Here is an 18,017-nt window from a genome sequence, read left to right on the forward strand (position 1 = left end):
CCATGGAAAAAAGAAGCAGTAATAATAACCACAAAGTCTGTAGATAATGACACATGGTAGTCACATAGGTCGACTTAGTTATAGGGAGAAGAGCGTATCAAAAGCATGTAAAAGAGTCCATTAAAGACCTTTTCTGAAAATATGGTCGAGTTCTACTGATAGCAGGTAATCAAAACCACAAAAGGCAAAGATTTCGAAACTCGATCGAGTAATAGATGAAACAGCTTCAGAAACTCGCATAGGTCTAAAGAAATTAGAGTTTTAAAACCAAACCAGTTAAGAGATGAGGAACAAACTAATCACATAGCAAATAGTCTCAATACTCGAATGAAACCCAAAATCTAGGGTTTTCCCCCATCAATCGAGTATAGAGATGAAAACCAGTAAATCAAGCAGCAATACTAACAAAATAAGTTCAGAAATCCCAAAAGGGAACTAAGACTCTTAGCATGCACATTCTAGTAGAAGAACATAAGAAACCAGTAGAAAAACAACATAAGAAACACGATAGAAGAATCAACATAAGAAATACAGTAGAACATCCTAAAGGAACACAGCAGAAAAATCAACATAAGAAACACAGTAGATTATGCTAAAGATCATAGAAACCCTTAAATAAATTAACAAAACCCTAGATCATAAAAAGATAAAGGTTTTTGAAAATAATTTTTTGCAAGAAAAACCAGAGAAATCGTTCGAGGACTTAAGGAAATCATAGATACACAACGGATATAAAGGAATCGGAGAAAACCTCAAAGGGTTAGGGTTTCAGAAGAACCCTAGTAGTGTGAAAGGCTTTGAAAGGTCACATATCTAAATCAGAGAGGTCAAAATCAGGCTCGAGCAACCATGGTACGCCGGAGCAAGGTCGGAGACAGTCATAGAACTCGAGTCAAACAAAGTCTGGGCCCAACCTTTTGACGTCAGGCCTTGGAACCATAGTAACCAAGCGTGTAGGAGTTATAGGAGATCGGTATTGGACTATGATGGCCTGGGAAGCCATGGGTTCTGGTGGTTTAAGGTAGAAGTGGAGGGAGGCGGCTAGGGTTTCTAAGAGAGAGATTGAGAGAGAGCTGAGAGAAGATGGATTCAAGGGCGGTGTTTGGGTGATGAATGAGTAGGGTTTGGGTAATTGGGGGAATTAAAAAAGGAAAGGAAGAGTGTGAGTCGTTGATCTAACAGATCAACGGCTGGGATTAAAAGGGGTCCGGGCGGGTTATTTGAGTGGGTTGTGGGTTGGGTAAACTTAGGATTTGGGCCGGGTAATGGGGTTTGTAATTGAGTTCAATTAGGAGTGCAAATCTGGCTAAAATCGAAATAAAATAGGCTAGCATTTAAATAGCCATTTTCCCTTATTTATTTTATGAGAAATAGTAAAATAATTTCTAGAAACAAATTAAAGGTGATAAAATAATTAATAATATATAAATATTAAATTAAAAATACTGGAGTCAATTTCTTAATTATAAATACAATTAAATCTTAAAATAGGCTAATATTGCAATTATATGCAAAAATTATGTTAGCTATATTTTAGTATAAATATGAGAATTCAATAAGTGAATTACCAAAAATGGTAAATATTAGGAATAATTATTGGGTTTTCTTGATAAAATAGGGCAATAAAATTGGTTTAAAAATCTTATAAAAGTTAAGGAAAAATAGGAAAACCCTTGGGCATACTTATATATGCATACCTACGCTATTTTAAAGGTATTTTGTATATAAAAATATACAGGAAAAAAATGTATGAACATCTGCCCCTCTTTACCCGGGAAGGATGAAAGAGTTGTCGGGTAAAGATACGATGGCCAATTTTGACCGAATGAAATGTTTTGAAGAGATTTAGCCGTGTTCTGGTTCCTGCGCTGCCTACATATCCCTGGTCTTACAGGAATCAGACCTATGTAGTTTAGGATCCGTTGGCGGAATATGCCGATTGAGATTTTACAAGAACGGACGCAATATTCAGGTTAGGATGAATAGTTAAGGTTTAGTAGGGCTGCACGAACTGGGGCAGAATCGCTCCTACCGAGACGGCCACTGCTCGCCAGTTTTACCTGCAAATAAACAATACAAGCGTAGATTGTACATAAATTTAAACATGATGCAAGTTCTTGTTGGACCATGAATGTTGTCTTTGGACGGTTAGGATGACGTCTTTTGACCATGATGTCCTAGGCCATGAAGCATATAATAAAGGATTCGCAAGCTATGAAATGATGCCTCCGAACCATGATGCCTTTGAATAGTGATGTGCGAGAAATTAAAGGGATCTTCAGGCCATGACATGATGTTCTCGGGCTATGAGAATGATGCCTCTGAACAATGACGCCCTCAGATAATTTGGCGATCTTTCAGCCCATGAGATGGGGTAGGTGGCGATCTTTTAGCCCATGAAAGCATAAGTGAAGTGGCGATCTTTAAGCCATGCAAATGTAAATAAATTGGCGATCTTTCAGCCCATGAAAGCGTAAGTGAAGTGACGATCTTTCAGCCATGCAAATGTAAATAAAGTGGCGATCTTTCAGCCCATGAAAGCAGAAGTAAAGTGGCGATCTTTCACCCCATGCAACCGTAAATAAAGTGGCGATCTTTCAGCCATGCAAGCGTAAACAAGGTGGCGATCTTTCAGCCATGCAGAATGTAAATAAGGTGGCGGTCTTTCATCCATGCAAGCGTAAATAGAGAGGCGATCTTTTAGCCATGCAGAATGTAAATAAGGTAGTGATCTTTCAGCCATGCAAATGCAGATGGAGACAGTGTTTAGTCTCCAAAGGCAGAATGTAGCCTTATGCAATGCAGATGGAGATAGTGCTTAGTCTCGGAAGGCAGAATGGTAGCCTTATGCAATGCAGAAAATGCAGATGGAGACAGTGCTTAGTCTCGGAAGGCAGAATAGTAGCCTTATGCAATGCGAAAAATGCGGATAGAGACAGTGCTTAGTCTCAGAAGGCAGAATGGTAGCCTTATGCAACACAAAAATGTGGATGGAGACAGTGCTTAGTCTCGGAAGGGGGAATGGTAGCCTTATGCAATGCAAAAATGCGGATAGAGACAGTGGTTAGTCGTGGAAGGTAGAATGGTAGCCTTATGCAATGCAGAAATAAAAAAATGAAGTGGCAAATGGTAACAGAATTTCTTAGCTAATAGTAAGCTATGATGTCGGGGTCATTGGGGATATTGTGATATAGAGGATATCACTGGTGTGTGTGGCTGGAAAATACCCGAGATGTATGGCAATTCATGAATCAATGTTTTGTCTTGCGGGTGTATAGTATATCATATGCTTTCGTAATCCAAATGCCTGCATCCAAAGAAAAATCGTGAGTTTTGTATAGGGGAGGTTAGTTCGTATCCCCGCTGGCCATGTATGGTATATATTATTGGGGTAGCATTGCTGAACAAAGCAATTTCGATAATAAACATACATGAGTTTGTAAAAATATGACAAAGGTATATATTTAAGAAATAGTTGTTTTAGATGAACCGACGACTGTGATGTGGTTCAGGACATTGCAACCTTTCTCGCTTCGGAATTTTGAGGGTCCTCCTCAAAATTCTACCCTAGTTTAACGAGTTGATGCTTCTAATGGTTGCTTGCGATGATCGGCTGAAATTACTTTGGAATTTTTAGGGTCCTCCTCAAAATTCTGCCCTAGTTTCCAATTGCGGGGGGGGGGGGGGGGTTAAAATTTTTATTGAATTGTGACTGAACCCATAAGGCTGCCTACGTATCCCTTCTTAAATGGGAATCTGGTCAGACGTAGTTCAAATTAAATCATAAGATTACATATAGTAGCGTTTGACTGTATCTGAATTGATCGATTTTTGCCAAACTTCTTCGTCTATTTCTGCAAGTATGAGGGCTCCTCCCGTCAGAACCCGGTGAACCATGTATGGACCCAGCTAGTTGGGAGAGAATTTCCCTTTGGGTTTATCTTGAGGCGGGAAAATTTTCTTTTGACACCAGCTGCCCTAGTGTGAATTGTCACAGCTTGACTCTCTTGTTGAAGGCTCTGGACATTCTGTTCTGATAAAGATGACCGTGGCAAACTGCGTTCATTCTCTTTCCATCTATAAGAGCTAGCTGTTCGTAACGACTTTTCACCCACTCTGCATCATTGAGTTCTGCTTCCTATATGATCCTTAGGGAGGGAATTTTTACTTCGGCAGGAATGACTACCTCTGTACTATAAGCCAGCATATAGGGATTTGCCCTAGTTGATGTGCGGACTGTGGTGCGGTACCCTAGTAAAGCAAATGATAGCTTATCGTACCACTGCTTATGCTTCTCTATCATTTTCCTCAGTATCTTCTTAATATTCTTGTTGGCAACTTCTACGGCTCCGTTCATCTGAGGTCTGTAGGTTGTAGAATTCTTGTGTTTGATCTTGAAGGTCTCACACATAGCTTTCATTAAGTCACTGTTGAGGTTGGATCCATTATCAATAATGATTGACTCCGTGATCCCGAACCGACAAACAATACGGTCGCGGACAGAGTCTGCCACGACTTTCTTAGTCACTGCTTTGTAAGATGCTGCTTTGACCCATTTGGTAAAATAGTCGATTGCCACTGGGATGAATCTGTTCCTGTTGGAAGCGGCCGGCTCGATTGGTCTAATAACATCCATTCCCAAGCGGTGAACGCATGGTGAGCTTGTTGCATTAAGCTCGTTTGGAGGTACCTTTATCATGTCTGCATGTATCTGACATCGATGGCATTTCCGGACGTACTGGATGCAGTCCGTTTCTGTAGTCATCCAAAAGTAACCAGCCCGGAGTATCTTCTTGGCTAAGACAAAACCGTTCATATGTGGACTGCAGGTCCCAGCATGGATTTCTTCTAGCAGTTTAGATGCTTCCTTTGTGTTGACACACATTAATAATCCCAAATCAGGAGTCCTCCTATATAGGATTCCTCCACTGTGAAAGAAATTGTTGGCCAACCTTTGAAGTGTGCGCTTTTGAGTAGCGTTTGCAAGCTCTGGGTATTCTCCTTTTGCCAAATATTCTTTGATGTCATGAAACCAAGGTTTTCCATCTGCTTCTTCTTCAACATGAGCACAGTAAGCTGGCTGATCATGGATCTTTACTGGAATGGGATCAATAAAGTTCGTATCTGGATGCTGTATCATGGATGATAGGGTAGCCAATGTATCGGCAAACTCATTCTGGACTCTGGGAACATGCTGGAACTCTGTCTTTGTGAACCTCTTTCTCAACTCTTATACATGGTGTAGATAAGGGAGTATCTTGGAATTCTTGGTCGCCCATTCTCCTCGTACTTGATGTATGAGTAGGTCTGAGTCTCCAATTACTAGCAATTCTTGAATGTTCATGTCAATAGCCATCTTTAGCCCTAAGATGCAGGCTTCGTACTCGGACATATTGTTGGTGCACGGGAACCTAAGCTTGGCAGACACTGGATAATGCTAACAAGTTTCTGATACTAGGACTACTCCTATGCTGACTCCTTTGAAATTTGCTGCTCCGTCGAAAAACATTATCCAACCATCATAGGGCTCTACAATGTCTTATCCTATGAATGACACCTCTTCGTCAAGAAAATACGTCTTTAGGGGTTCGTATTCTCCGTCCATGGGATTCTCGGCAAGGTGATCTTCCAATGCCTATCCCTTGATTGCTTTCTGAGTCACGTAGACAATGTCGAATTCATTCAACAGGATTTTCCACTTGGCGAGCTTGCCTATGGACATGGGCTTCTTAAAGATGTACTTCAAAGGATCCATCCTTGATATGAGATATGTGGTATAGGCACAGAAGTAGTGTCTCAGCTTCTAGGCCACCTAAGTTAAAGCACAATAGGTGCGTTCTAACAAAGAATATCGGGCCTCGTATGGAGTGAACTTTTTGCTGAGGTAGTAGATGGCCTATTCCTTCTTTCCCGTTTCATCATGCTACCCTAGGACGCAACCGAAGGCACCATCTAACACTGCGATGTAGAGTAACTAAGGTCTACCTGGTTCAGGTGGGACTAAAACTGGTGGTGTTGACAGGTATTCCTTGATTCTATCGAAAGCTTTCTGGCAGTCATCGATCCATTTGGTAAAGGCGTCCTTCTTCAACATCTTAAAGATTGGCTCGCAGATAACCGTAGATTGATTTATGAACCGGCTGATTAGTTGAGTCTCCCCAAGAAACTCATTATGTCTTTCTTGTTTTTTGCCGGTGGAAATTCTTGAATGGCTTTGATCTTTGATGGATCCAGTTCTATTCCCTGGCGGCTCATAATAAACCCAAGCAATTTTCCAGCTGGAACCCCGAATGCACATTTTGCGGGATTCAGTTTAAGGTTGTACCACCGCAGTCTATTGAAGAATTTCCTCAAATCTTCCATGTGATCAGTGTCCTTCTTGGACTTGATAATAACATCGTCTACATATACCCTGATCTCCTTGTGTATCATATCATGGAAAATAGTAGTCATGGCTCTCATGTAGGTGGCCCCTGCATTCTTTAACCCAAATGGCATCATTTTGTAGAAGTACATTCCCCACAGCGTAATGAAAGACGTTTTCTCAGCATCTTCTTCATCCATCCAGATCTGATGGTAACCAACGAAACAATCCACGAATGATTTCAATTCATGCTTGGTGCAATTGTCGATCAGGATGTGTATGTTTGGCAAGGGGAAGTCATCTTTTGGACTGGTCCGGTTGAGATCCCGGTAGTCGACATAGACTCTAACATTCCCATCCTTCTTCGATATTGGCATAATGTTGGCTAACCATGTTGGATATTCTACTACCCTAAGAACCTTAGCTTTGACCTGCTTAGTGACCTCTTCATTGATTTTCAAACTCATATCAGGTTTGAACTTTTTGAGCTTCTGCTTTACTGGTGGACAAGTCGGATCAGTTGGCAGTTTGTATGCCACAATAGATATACTTATCCCAGTCATGTCGTCGTACGACCAGGCGAATATGTCCTCATATTCTCTCAAAAACTCTGTATATTCCTTCTTTTCCGATGGTGATAAGTTAATGCTGATTCATATTTCTTTGGTGTTTTTTGCATCTCTTAGGTTAACAATCTCAGTCTCATCTAAGTTGGACTTAGGTTTGTTCTTAAAATTCTCAAATTCTTTAATGATCTCTTCCGGTATGTCATCTTTCTCTGAATCTATGTTCGTTTGTTGCGTTGTCTCGTTGAATATCACAGTCATTAGTTCGTCAAGATAAGTAATAGTAATGTTGTATAGGTAAAGTAATGAGAGAAAATAATAAGAGTAAGATTCATAAGAAAACTGAAATGCTTTGATAAATTCCAAAACTGTTTTTGAACATTGGAGCTCTTTATTGCAAAAAATAAAAATGCAAAAGGAAAGTCAACTAGTAAAAAAATAAAAATAGTGCATGATGCTTGTTCAGCCTTACTACCCCGAGGCTCGCCGGGCTCTGGTGGTTTTGATAATCCAGTTATTGAGGCATGCTCCTTTGCTTATAGCCTGTATGGAAGGGCCTTCCTCCCCCTCCTCCTTGAAAATGACACAACAATCTATGTCATCGTCTTCAAAGAACAAATTCCTCACTACTGCCAGTGCTTCCTCTTCTTCTGACCCATAGATAACTTCGGCCGGTAGGAAAGTCTGCTCCAAGCAGGGTATTGGCTGCTCCAATGGGTAGTAAGGACCACGCCATGGTGGCAACCAGTCATTGAATTCTTTCCAGGTATACTCATACCCCAATCCGAAGGTGGTGCCATGTTTCTTGAGCTTGATGGGCTTAACGATTCCTTGGAGATTCTTGCCAAGTCCCTTGCCAGGTTCATATCCGCTCCAGTTTAGTATGCTTTCAATTTTGTTGTCCCACCAGTTATTCTTATCAATGGCGTTGACTCGCTCGATGTGGTGGTAAGTTTCCCTGCCTATCCTTATTCTGCCTCCTATTGCTGGGATAGTCTGGCGACTATATATGGGATTGCTACTGTCGCCGTGAATGATCACCTCTTGATGGTTCCACTCAAACTTGACTACCTTATGTAGTGTTGATGCTACAGCCCTAGCGGCATGAATCCACGGTCGTCCCAACAACAAATTGTAAGATGCTGGCACGTCTATCACTTGGAAATCAACATCGAACCAAGTAGGCCCCATTTGCAAACACAAGCTAATTTTCCCAATAGTGGAGTTTTGAGAACCGTCGAAAGCTTTGAAGTTGATGGCCCCGTCCTTTCTTTCATGCAGCTCTTTTCCCAATATCCTAAGTGTTACCAACGAACAAATATTGAGACTGGACTCTCCATCGACCAGGATCCTGGTGATAAAATAATCTTCGCACTGCACGGTGATATGCAATGCCTTGTTGTGACTCAACCCTTCTGGTGGCAGCTCATCTTTGTGAAAAGTGATCATGCAACTTTCCAATACCTAGCCTACCATATTTTCCATCTCTCCGCCGGTGATTTTACTAGGTACATATGCCTCACTCAGCACTCTTAGCAAGGCATTCTTGTGTGCATTCGAACTTTGTAGCAAAGCAAGAATAGAAATTTGTGCCGGTGTTTTGTTCAGCTGATCAATGACTGAGTATTCTTTGGCTTGAATGGCTTTGATCTTTGATGGATCCAGTTCTATTCCCCGACGGCTCATAATAAACCCAAGCAATTTTCCAGCTGGAACCCCGAATGCACATTTTGCGGGATTCAGTTTTAGGTTGTACCTCCGCAGTCTATTGAAGAATTTCCTCAAATCTTCCATGTGATCAGTGGCCTTCTTGGACTTGATGATAACATCGTCTACATATACCCCGATCTCCTTGTGTATCATATCATGGAAAATAGTAGTCATGGCTCTCATGTAGGTGGCCCCTGCATTCTTTAACCCAAATGGCATCATTTTGTAGAAGTACATTCCCTACGGCGTAATGAAAGACGTTTTCTCAGCATCTTCTTCATCCATCCATATCTGATGGTAACCAACGAAACAATCCACGAATGATTGCAATTCATACTTGGCGCAATTGTCGACCAGGATGTGTATGTTTGGCAAGGGGAAGTCATCTTTTGGCCTGGTCCGGTTGAGATCCCGATAGTCGACATAGACTCTAACCTTCCCATCCTTCTTCGGTATTGGCACAATGTTGGCTAACCATGTTGGATATTCTACTACCCTAAGAACCGTAGTTTTGACCTGCTTAGTGACCTCTTCCTTGATTTTCAAACTCATATCAGGTTTGAACTTTTTGATCTTCTGCTTTACTGGTGGACAAGTCGGATCAGTTGGCAGTTTGTGTGCCACAATAGATATACTCAGCCCAGTCATTCCGTCGTACGACCAGGCGAATATGTCCTCATATTCTCTCAAAAACTCTGTGTATTCCCTCTTTTCCGATAGTGATAAGTTAATGCTGATTCGTGTTTCTTTGGTGTTTTCTGCATCTCTTAGGTTAACAATCTCAGTCTCGTCCAGGTTGGACTTAGGTCTGTTCTCAAAATTCTCAACTTCTTTAATGATCTCTTCCGGTATGTCATCTTCCTCTGAATCTATGTTCGTTTGTTGCGTTGTCTCGTTGAATATCACAGTCATTAGTTCGTCAAGATAAGTAATAGTAATGTTGTATAGGTAAAGTAATGAGAGAAAATAATAAGAGTAAGATTCATAAGAAAACCGAAATGCTTTGATAAATTCCAAAACTGTTTTTGAACATTGGAGCTCTTTATTACAAAAAATAAAAATGCAAAAGGAAAGTCAACTAGTAAAAAAATAAAAATAGTGCATGATGCTTGTTCAGCGTTGCTACCCCGAGGCTCGCCGGGCTCTGGTGGTTTTGATAGTCCAGTTATTGAGTCATGCTCCTCTACTTACAGCCTGTATGGAAGGGCCTTCCTCCCCCTCCTCCTTGAAAACGACACAACAATATATGTCATTGTCTTCTAATAACAAATTACTCACTACTGCAAGTGCTTCCTCTTCTTCTGACCCATAGATAACTTCGGCAGGTTGGAAAGTCTGCTCCAAGTGGGGTATTGGCTACTCCAATGGGTAGTAAGGACCGCGCCATGGTGGCGACCAGTCGTTGAATTCTTTCCAGGTATACTCATACCCCAATCCGAAGGTGGTGCCATGTTTCTTGAGCTTAATGGGCTTAGCGATTCCTTGGAGATTCTTGCCAAGTCCCTTGCCAAGTTCATATCTGCTCCAGTTTAGTATGCTTTCAATTTGGTTGTCCCACCAGTTATTCTTATCAACGGCATTGACTCGCTCGATGTGGTGGTAAGTTTCCCCGCCTATCCTTCTTCTGACTCCTATTGTTGGGATAGTCTGACGACTGTATATGGGATTGCTACTGTCGCCGTGAATGATCACCTCTTGGTGGTTCCACTCAAACTTGACTACCTTATGTAGTGTTGATGCTACAGCCCCAGCGGCATGAATCCATGGTCATCCCAACAACAAATTGTAAGATGCTGGCACGTCTATCACTTGGAAATCAACATCGAACCAAGTAGGCCCCATTTGCAAACACAAGCTAATTTCCCCAATAGTAGACCTTTGAGAACCGTCGAAAGCTTTGACGTTGATGGCCCCGTCCTTTATTTCATGCAGCTCTTTTCCCAATATCCTAAATGTTACCAACGGACAAATGTTGAGACTGGACTCTCCATCGACCAGGATCCTTGTGATAAAATAATCTTCGCACTGCACGGTGATATGCAATGCCTTGTTGTGACTCAACCCCTCTGGCGGCAGCTCATCTTCGTGAAAAGTGATCTTGTAACTTTCCAATACCTGGACTACCATATTTTCCATCTCTCCGCCGGTGATGTTACTAGGTACATATGCCCCACTCAATACTCATAGCAAGGCATTCTTGTGTGCATTCGAACTTTGTCACAAAGCAAGAATAGAAATTTGTGCCAGTGTTTTGTTCAGGTGATCAATGACTGAGTATTCTTTGGCTTGTATCTTTCTCTAGAGATCTTCAGGCCCAGTTTCAGTGATGGTTGGCCTACTAGAGGCATGCTTGCTTGACTCAACCAAATGCTCCGGGTATAACCCTGCCGATTCTTGTCATACCCTATGCCGCAATGGCTTCCCCGAACTTGACCTTCCCTTTCTTCTGGCCTCGGTTGTGTAGTCCCAAAGGTATGGCATTAGTGTGGAATGGTGTTACTGCCGACATTGCCACTGGAATTGGCGTGGTTATCTTTACTCCGAATGGAGCAGGCCCCTTAGGCGTTAAAACTGCAACTTCAAAGGGTGTAGGTGCATTTGTTGGCGACATTAACTCAACTTTAATTGGCACTGGCGTCTTTGCATAGGATGGTGCTTCAAACTCGAGTGGCATGGACATGTTTACCTCGGCGTCCCCAGAAGGTTGAATCTGGACCACAATCGGATTAACGGTGACTACTGGCTTCTTTGGATCATCGCCTTCTATAATTAAACCGATTGATCCCTTGGGATCCCAGTCGTCCTCTATCTCGATCATATGAACACCTCCACCCTTGTGGTCTGGCAGAGGGTTATTACGGACATTCGGAGCAGGTTCCTTTGCTACAATGATCTTGTTAACAATCAATGTCTGGATCTTATCCTTTAGAGAGAGGCATTCATCAATGGTATGTCCCTTTATGCTGGAATGGTATGCACAGGATTTATTTGGATTGACCCACTGAGAAGGGTTTTCGGGGGTTATGGAAGGGATAGGGGTGACATAACTAGCAGCTTTGATCCTTTCGTACAGCTAGTCAATTGGATCAGCAATGGCGGTATACTGTTTGGGAGGTCTGCAGTCAAAATTTGGTCGGGGCCTAGGGAGGTTTTGACGTGGGGGGGGGGGGGTGATTGATAGTGGGATGATTAGGTGTTGTAGGTTTGGTAAACATGTGCTGGTTGGGAGTATTTGGGTGAAGTGGGATGATATGCGGGAGGTGGAGATAACTGATAAGTGGGCGGTAGAGTATGGTAAGAGGGTGAGGGTGCTTGGTAATTTGGGGTAAGCTGATATGTGATTAGAGGTATTGGATATGTTTGGTGTTTGATAGGGGATTTGGTCCTCTATGCAACTATTACAGCACCTATGTCCCTTTTCTTGGACGTACCACCAGACTGTAAAGCCTTACTGGTAGCTTGCAAGGCTTCAATGTTTGTAACCATACCACTCTTGATGCCTTCCTTGATCCTTTCTCCTAGCTTGATGATGTCAGAAAATTTGTGAATCTCGATCAGCATCAGCATCTCATAATACTGTGGGTCTTGGGCCCGAACGAAGAATTTGTTCATTTGCTCTTCTTCTAAAGAAGGCCTAACCTTAGCAGCTTTTGATCTCCATTGAGTAGCATACTCACGGAAGGTCTCTGTGGGTTTATTCTTCAGGTTTTGAATATAGAACACATCTGGCGCATTCTCCGTGTTGAACCTGAATCTGTCCATAAAATCAGATGTCATGCTTACCCAGCTTGACCACTTCTTCTGATCTTGGATAATGTACCAAGATAAGGCATCTCCCTTGAAGCTCCTCATGAAAAGCTTCATGTGTATTTTCTCATCTTTTCCTACTCCAACCAATTTGTCACAATATGTCCTCAAGTGGACCCTTGGATCCCCTGTACCATCAAATATCTCGAACTTGGGAGGTTTGTACCCCTCGGGCAGTTCGACATCGGGTTGTATGCAAAGATCTTCATAGTTTAGCCCCTTAATTCCCTTACTACCTTCAACGCCTTGAATTCTGCTAGTCAACCTTTTAAGCTCTTTGGCTAGATTTCTGATGAGCAAGTCCTTATCATCGGACTCGGGTATGCTTGAGATGGGCTGGGTGGAGTGTGGCACAGTCTCCACATAGATGAGGGTATTACGTTGGGTGTGGCAGTAGTCATTTGTGGAGTTCTGGATTTCTGGGATGAGCAGTGGGGTGTTATTCGAGGTATGGCAAATATTGCAGTGGTGATGAGAAATGGGATGGTTTTGTTGCTTTGGGATATTTTGTGGAGGTACAAGATTCTAAGTATTTGGGAAAGTAACCTCTGGAGTGGTGAGGGAAAATGACAAATTTGCCAGATTCCGGACTTGATCAAGTTCTTCCTGAAACGTCAACAGCTTTTGTTCTAGTTGGGATGAATTTTCCTTGGGGACCAGAGTACCATGAGTGACCTCTACCCGTTCAGCTGAGTTGTTCGAATCTTCCATTTTTCCTTTGCTTTTGTGTCTGATAGGACTGGGATGAGGAGTAGGTGGAGGGCCCCTGGATCTCGTAAAATATGATGATGTTGCCAGAATTCACGAACTAACCTTTGGGCAAGGGAATAAACAAAAAGTAAAACAAAAGGTAACAAGTCAGTGAGGATCATTAGAAAAATGTTGCAATATTTAAACGCGTAGTGCTTGAAATATAAAGTGTGTCCTAATTTTGGGGACCTCGTTATTCCCGAGGTAGGCCTAGCGACAAGTTAATTTGGAGAACTTAGAATGCTAAATGCCTCATTTTATTGATAAAAGGTAGACTAATCCCAAAATGACACTAAATAACAAGAAAATAAAAATCCCTAATGGCCATTGGCCTTATTACGTTTTATAAAGAGTAAATGGAAATTCCTATTTATTTGGTCCCAGAGGGAACTTCGCCAGACTCGGCATCATTGGCTCCATCGAACAACTTCCCTAGCTCGAATAGTCCTAGTAGCAAGTAAGCTCTGGCCAGATGCCCGCCTTCATTTCCTTCAGCAGTACGACAGTCTTCGACTCTTTTCAGAAACTTCTTTTACAACTCTACTATACCTCACTTTAAACAGACCAATCGTTTGTTGGCACTGACATCCATATCCTTCCACTCTTCAATTAGTTTTTGATTGGCTTCTTATATTTCACGGTGCTCACTTTCACATTCTCGAATCCCCTTGCGCAGTTGGTTGTACTTGACCTATGCTTCAGCCTTTTCATTGATGATATTGTGACCTCGAACAAACCCGGGTTGACCCAGACCATTGTGATTGTCCTCCAGCTAACAAGAATAGTGTAGGGTATAATCAGCATGGTATCTGTATAGTTCGATGGTATCCCTTCCCAATACAATCTTGCAGTGCCAAATATGCTAAGCCTAGCACCTGTACGGACTATCGTAATTCTGGAAGTCATCCTAGAAGTGACTCATCTTGTTGACCCTTGGTATAACTTGCTTCCTACCAGCCTGTCTCATAACTCAAAGAGGGACATAAGGGTAGGTTCCCCTCAAACCGATCAGTATCATAAATGGCGCATCCCTGGATCGAACAATGAATTCTTCAGTAGGGAACCACTCAAACAACCATTGTACCCAATCCTCAGTCAAATTATCAAAGAGTTCGACCCATTCTCTAGCATTCTCCGGTTGGCGAACATGTTGGGCATGTAATTCATTCTCTTTGGGTGATGAAAGGCGATATGATCGTCCCAGTCCCTTCGATGGATTTCCTGTCGGTACTCACCCTTTTGGAGATGTTCCATGAGCCAAAGTTGAAGTAGCAAATTACAACCCTCGAAATATTTGGCTCCCTGTTGACACTTTTCTAAGGCTCGGTATATCTCTGCAATGATCATTGGCACAAGACTGAATGGTTGTCCATCAATTCCTTCCATTAGAGTTTTGGTGACCATAGCTAGCCTAGTATGGATTCTTGTTTTCTTCATTGGAAACACTATCATCCCCAAGAAACAGAACATGAAAACGAAGACCCTTCGGTGAATATGCCCCAATGATGTAAGGGCAAACTCGTCAAGATAAGTATGGTAAGATTTTTTGTGACTGTACCTCTCATACAAGTAGTCAAAGGGAATGTACAACTCTTTCAAACATGTCAAGTCTGGATTCTTCTTTAAACCCATCATTTTGAGAAAACCTCTACCCTTGCGATTTTTCCGGCATTAACAAACCCAGCTTTTCCCACGGTATACCAGCCAGTCCTCCTATCTCCTCGAGCAAGGGTGTCATCTCAATGTCTCTGAAGCGGAACACAGACCTATCATAATCCCAGAATAGAGTAGCAGCTTCTATGATCTTGTTGTTGGGTTGAATTTACAAGAGAGAGGGTAGGTTTCCCAAATATTTCCGGATGAGAGTCTGATTGCTGGAATGAAGATCCTTCTACCAGCTTAGCAGTTTGGGGTGGATGTTGGTGACTATGCCGAATCTAGGGATTTTGTGCCTCATATTTCTGGAAGACAAAAAGGTTAGGCCCTTACCCCCACCAGACTCGACTATTTAATATCAACAATTGGCATAAAAGCATTTTAGTTTCTCCAAATAAATACACAGAACATGATAATGTCCATTTGGGTTTCAGGGAAACCCAGTGGACTTTGGACAAGGCTATCTTAAAGGGTCATTATGCGGACAACATAACTGACTCAGCTAGGTTTGACCATGATGCATGCATAATTTAAATAGAAAGGGTTTCTATGGGGTTTTAGACCGGTACCCTTGAGCGAACAACTCAAGAGGGAAAGGCGCAGAACTATCGACGGCATCTCTGATCGACTTGTTTTAACGCAAATATGCCTTTGCCAAATTTAAGGGGTGATAATATCGGAAGCGCGCAACCACTCATTATAAGTGTTGCTATGGTATTTTGTTTGGTACGAGTGGAATATGATGTTGAAAACATGCTTATGCAATAATTAAAACAAGTTGTCACGTATTTGCACGTTACAAAAGCAATAATTACAACAATTCTTCATAATTTAAAATAGTAATAAAGGAAATCAATAAAGGAAAGCAGTAAAAGAAATAAGGGAAAGAAACAAAAGACAAGTCAGTTTTGTAATAGAAGAAGGAACTAAATGCTTAAAGGGATTAAACAAATAAAGGCATATAAGAAATGTAAAGTCACAGTAATAGCTTGAAATGGTAAAAGCCTAAAATAAATCTCCAGTAGGGTCGCCATGTTGTCGCGCCCCCTTTTTCTCGCGAAATTGGGTTTATGCCATTTGGGAAGACAATTTGTTCCCTTTTGGGAATTGGGTTTTAGGAGTGAAGAGTCACCACCTAATGATTTAAGTGCATTATGACACTAAGAAGGGTTTAATTTGGATAACCAGAGATTGGGTAAGGGCTTGAAATTATCCCGAGGGGAAGGTGTTAGGCACCCCTCAGGATCCACTAGTGTGGTTCCTGGCCAAACTATTGTTGTGACTTAAATGCAAATAACACATAGGCAAGTAAGAGTTTCAAATAAGAGAGGATTTTCATGTAATGGTCACAGATAAACAAAGTCGGAAAGAACTAAAGAGAGTTGATTTTCTTAGAAGAAATGGTTTTAAAAGATTTAAAAGAAACAAAGAACAAAGGAAAGGGGGGTCCTAGGTTTATTAATAATATGGATCACCCCACACAAAATCCGTTAACCACTCCTCAATGAGGGGATACACGTGATGTTATCGCGTGATCATCATATCAATATCTACCCTTTCCCACCTGGTTAAGGTATTAAAGCGCGGAATGGTCTCGTTTACTTATTGCATGCTATTACCCGCCCCAATCCTATCAGTCCCGGAGGTACTTGGGACTACTAATCCTAAATGGAGGAGATGTTGGGCTTATTTGTGGTTTCAAAAGGTAAAAATACTAAGGCGACAGGAAAAAACACATATAGCAAGTTTGGGGAAAGCATATTAAACAAATAAAATGCTCAAATACACCTCCTTTAAATAGATAAGCACATAATTTAGCATGTCTTGCACGTATTATTTAAGGTCTAATTAAACTTAAAAGGTTGAGGCAGACTGATTTATTACATAGTTCAGATAGGAAGCCCGACTCAGGCTTGCCTGCTGGTTGTAGCTAATAAAATCTGATTTAGTTTATAAATTTATCCTATGGTTTGCCTAAGTGTTGGATGAGGGTCCTATAGACATGATATCTACTGATTTCAGAAATAATGAATTAAACTGAATACGTACTGATTTAAGAAAGTTGTCAGTTATTAAAAGAAAGGCGAGTTTTAGCCAAAGATCATAAGTTCTGCAACTGGTAAGGCATTATTACTGGTTTTAGACTTGAGGCAATTCAGGTTTGGTTAAAGCTCCTATAGGCATGCTTTTTATGTGTTTGTCGACTTTAGAACACTTTTATAACATAGAGAAATGCAGAAATCCTACAAACATGATATCTAGGTGTTGTACTTTTATATTAACATGATATCTAATTGAAGTTAGTTATTTAAGACCTATAAACATGTTTGCCTAATGAAAAATGGATATGCAAGATTTAGAAAGACCTATAGGCATATTTTCTATAGGCATATGCAGAGTTCAGATTTCGAATAATCGTAGACATGGTATCTATAAGAAAGAATGCAGGATTCCTATAGACATAGCATCTATATATGAGAATTCAAGATTCCTATAGATATGGCATCTATATGTAAGAATGCAAGATTCAGAAACTCTTATAGGCAGGATATCTATTTATGAGAGTGCAGAAATTCAGAAACTCCTATAGGCAAGATATCTATTTATAAGAGTGCAGAAATTCAGAAACTCCTATAGGCAGGATATCTACCCCTTTACATACATGGTTACCCCTCCCTTTTTCACTATCCATCCCTGGAAATTTTGCTACAAAGTTATTACAGCCTAGAAAAGAAGTAAAGTAAAGAAAAAATACATCATAAATTAAAAGTACAACCAAGGAGAGCCTGATTCAGACTTCCTGTCTGAAGTATGAAGTAAACCAACTCCAAAAGATCATTTTTCAAAACCTTTCTCCCATTTGGGGTGTATCAAAGTTCCTTAAGAGTCTCATATGAACTCTGGGCAGTGCTTACACCCAATTGTATCACCAGATTAAGACATAGTGCAGTGTGGAAGGGACAGCCCTCGGGTGTCCAAGTTCAGAGGGAACTCAACGTCCCAAGGCAAGGCTCACAAGAGGTGGGCAGAACTTAGGGACTAGGAGAGAGTGAAAGTGTAGAAGTAGAATTCTAAAAGGGGAAGGGAAAAGGGAAGCAGCTTAAATCAGTACACATAAGGGTATAGGGGAATGGGAGTTGCAAGAGGCAAAAAGCAGGCTGGTG

The sequence above is a fragment of the Nicotiana sylvestris genome, chromosome 7 (genome assembly GCF_000393655.2).
Source record: "Nicotiana sylvestris chromosome 7, ASM39365v2, whole genome shotgun sequence".
Classification (NCBI taxonomy): Eukaryota; Viridiplantae; Streptophyta; class Magnoliopsida; order Solanales; family Solanaceae; genus Nicotiana; species Nicotiana sylvestris.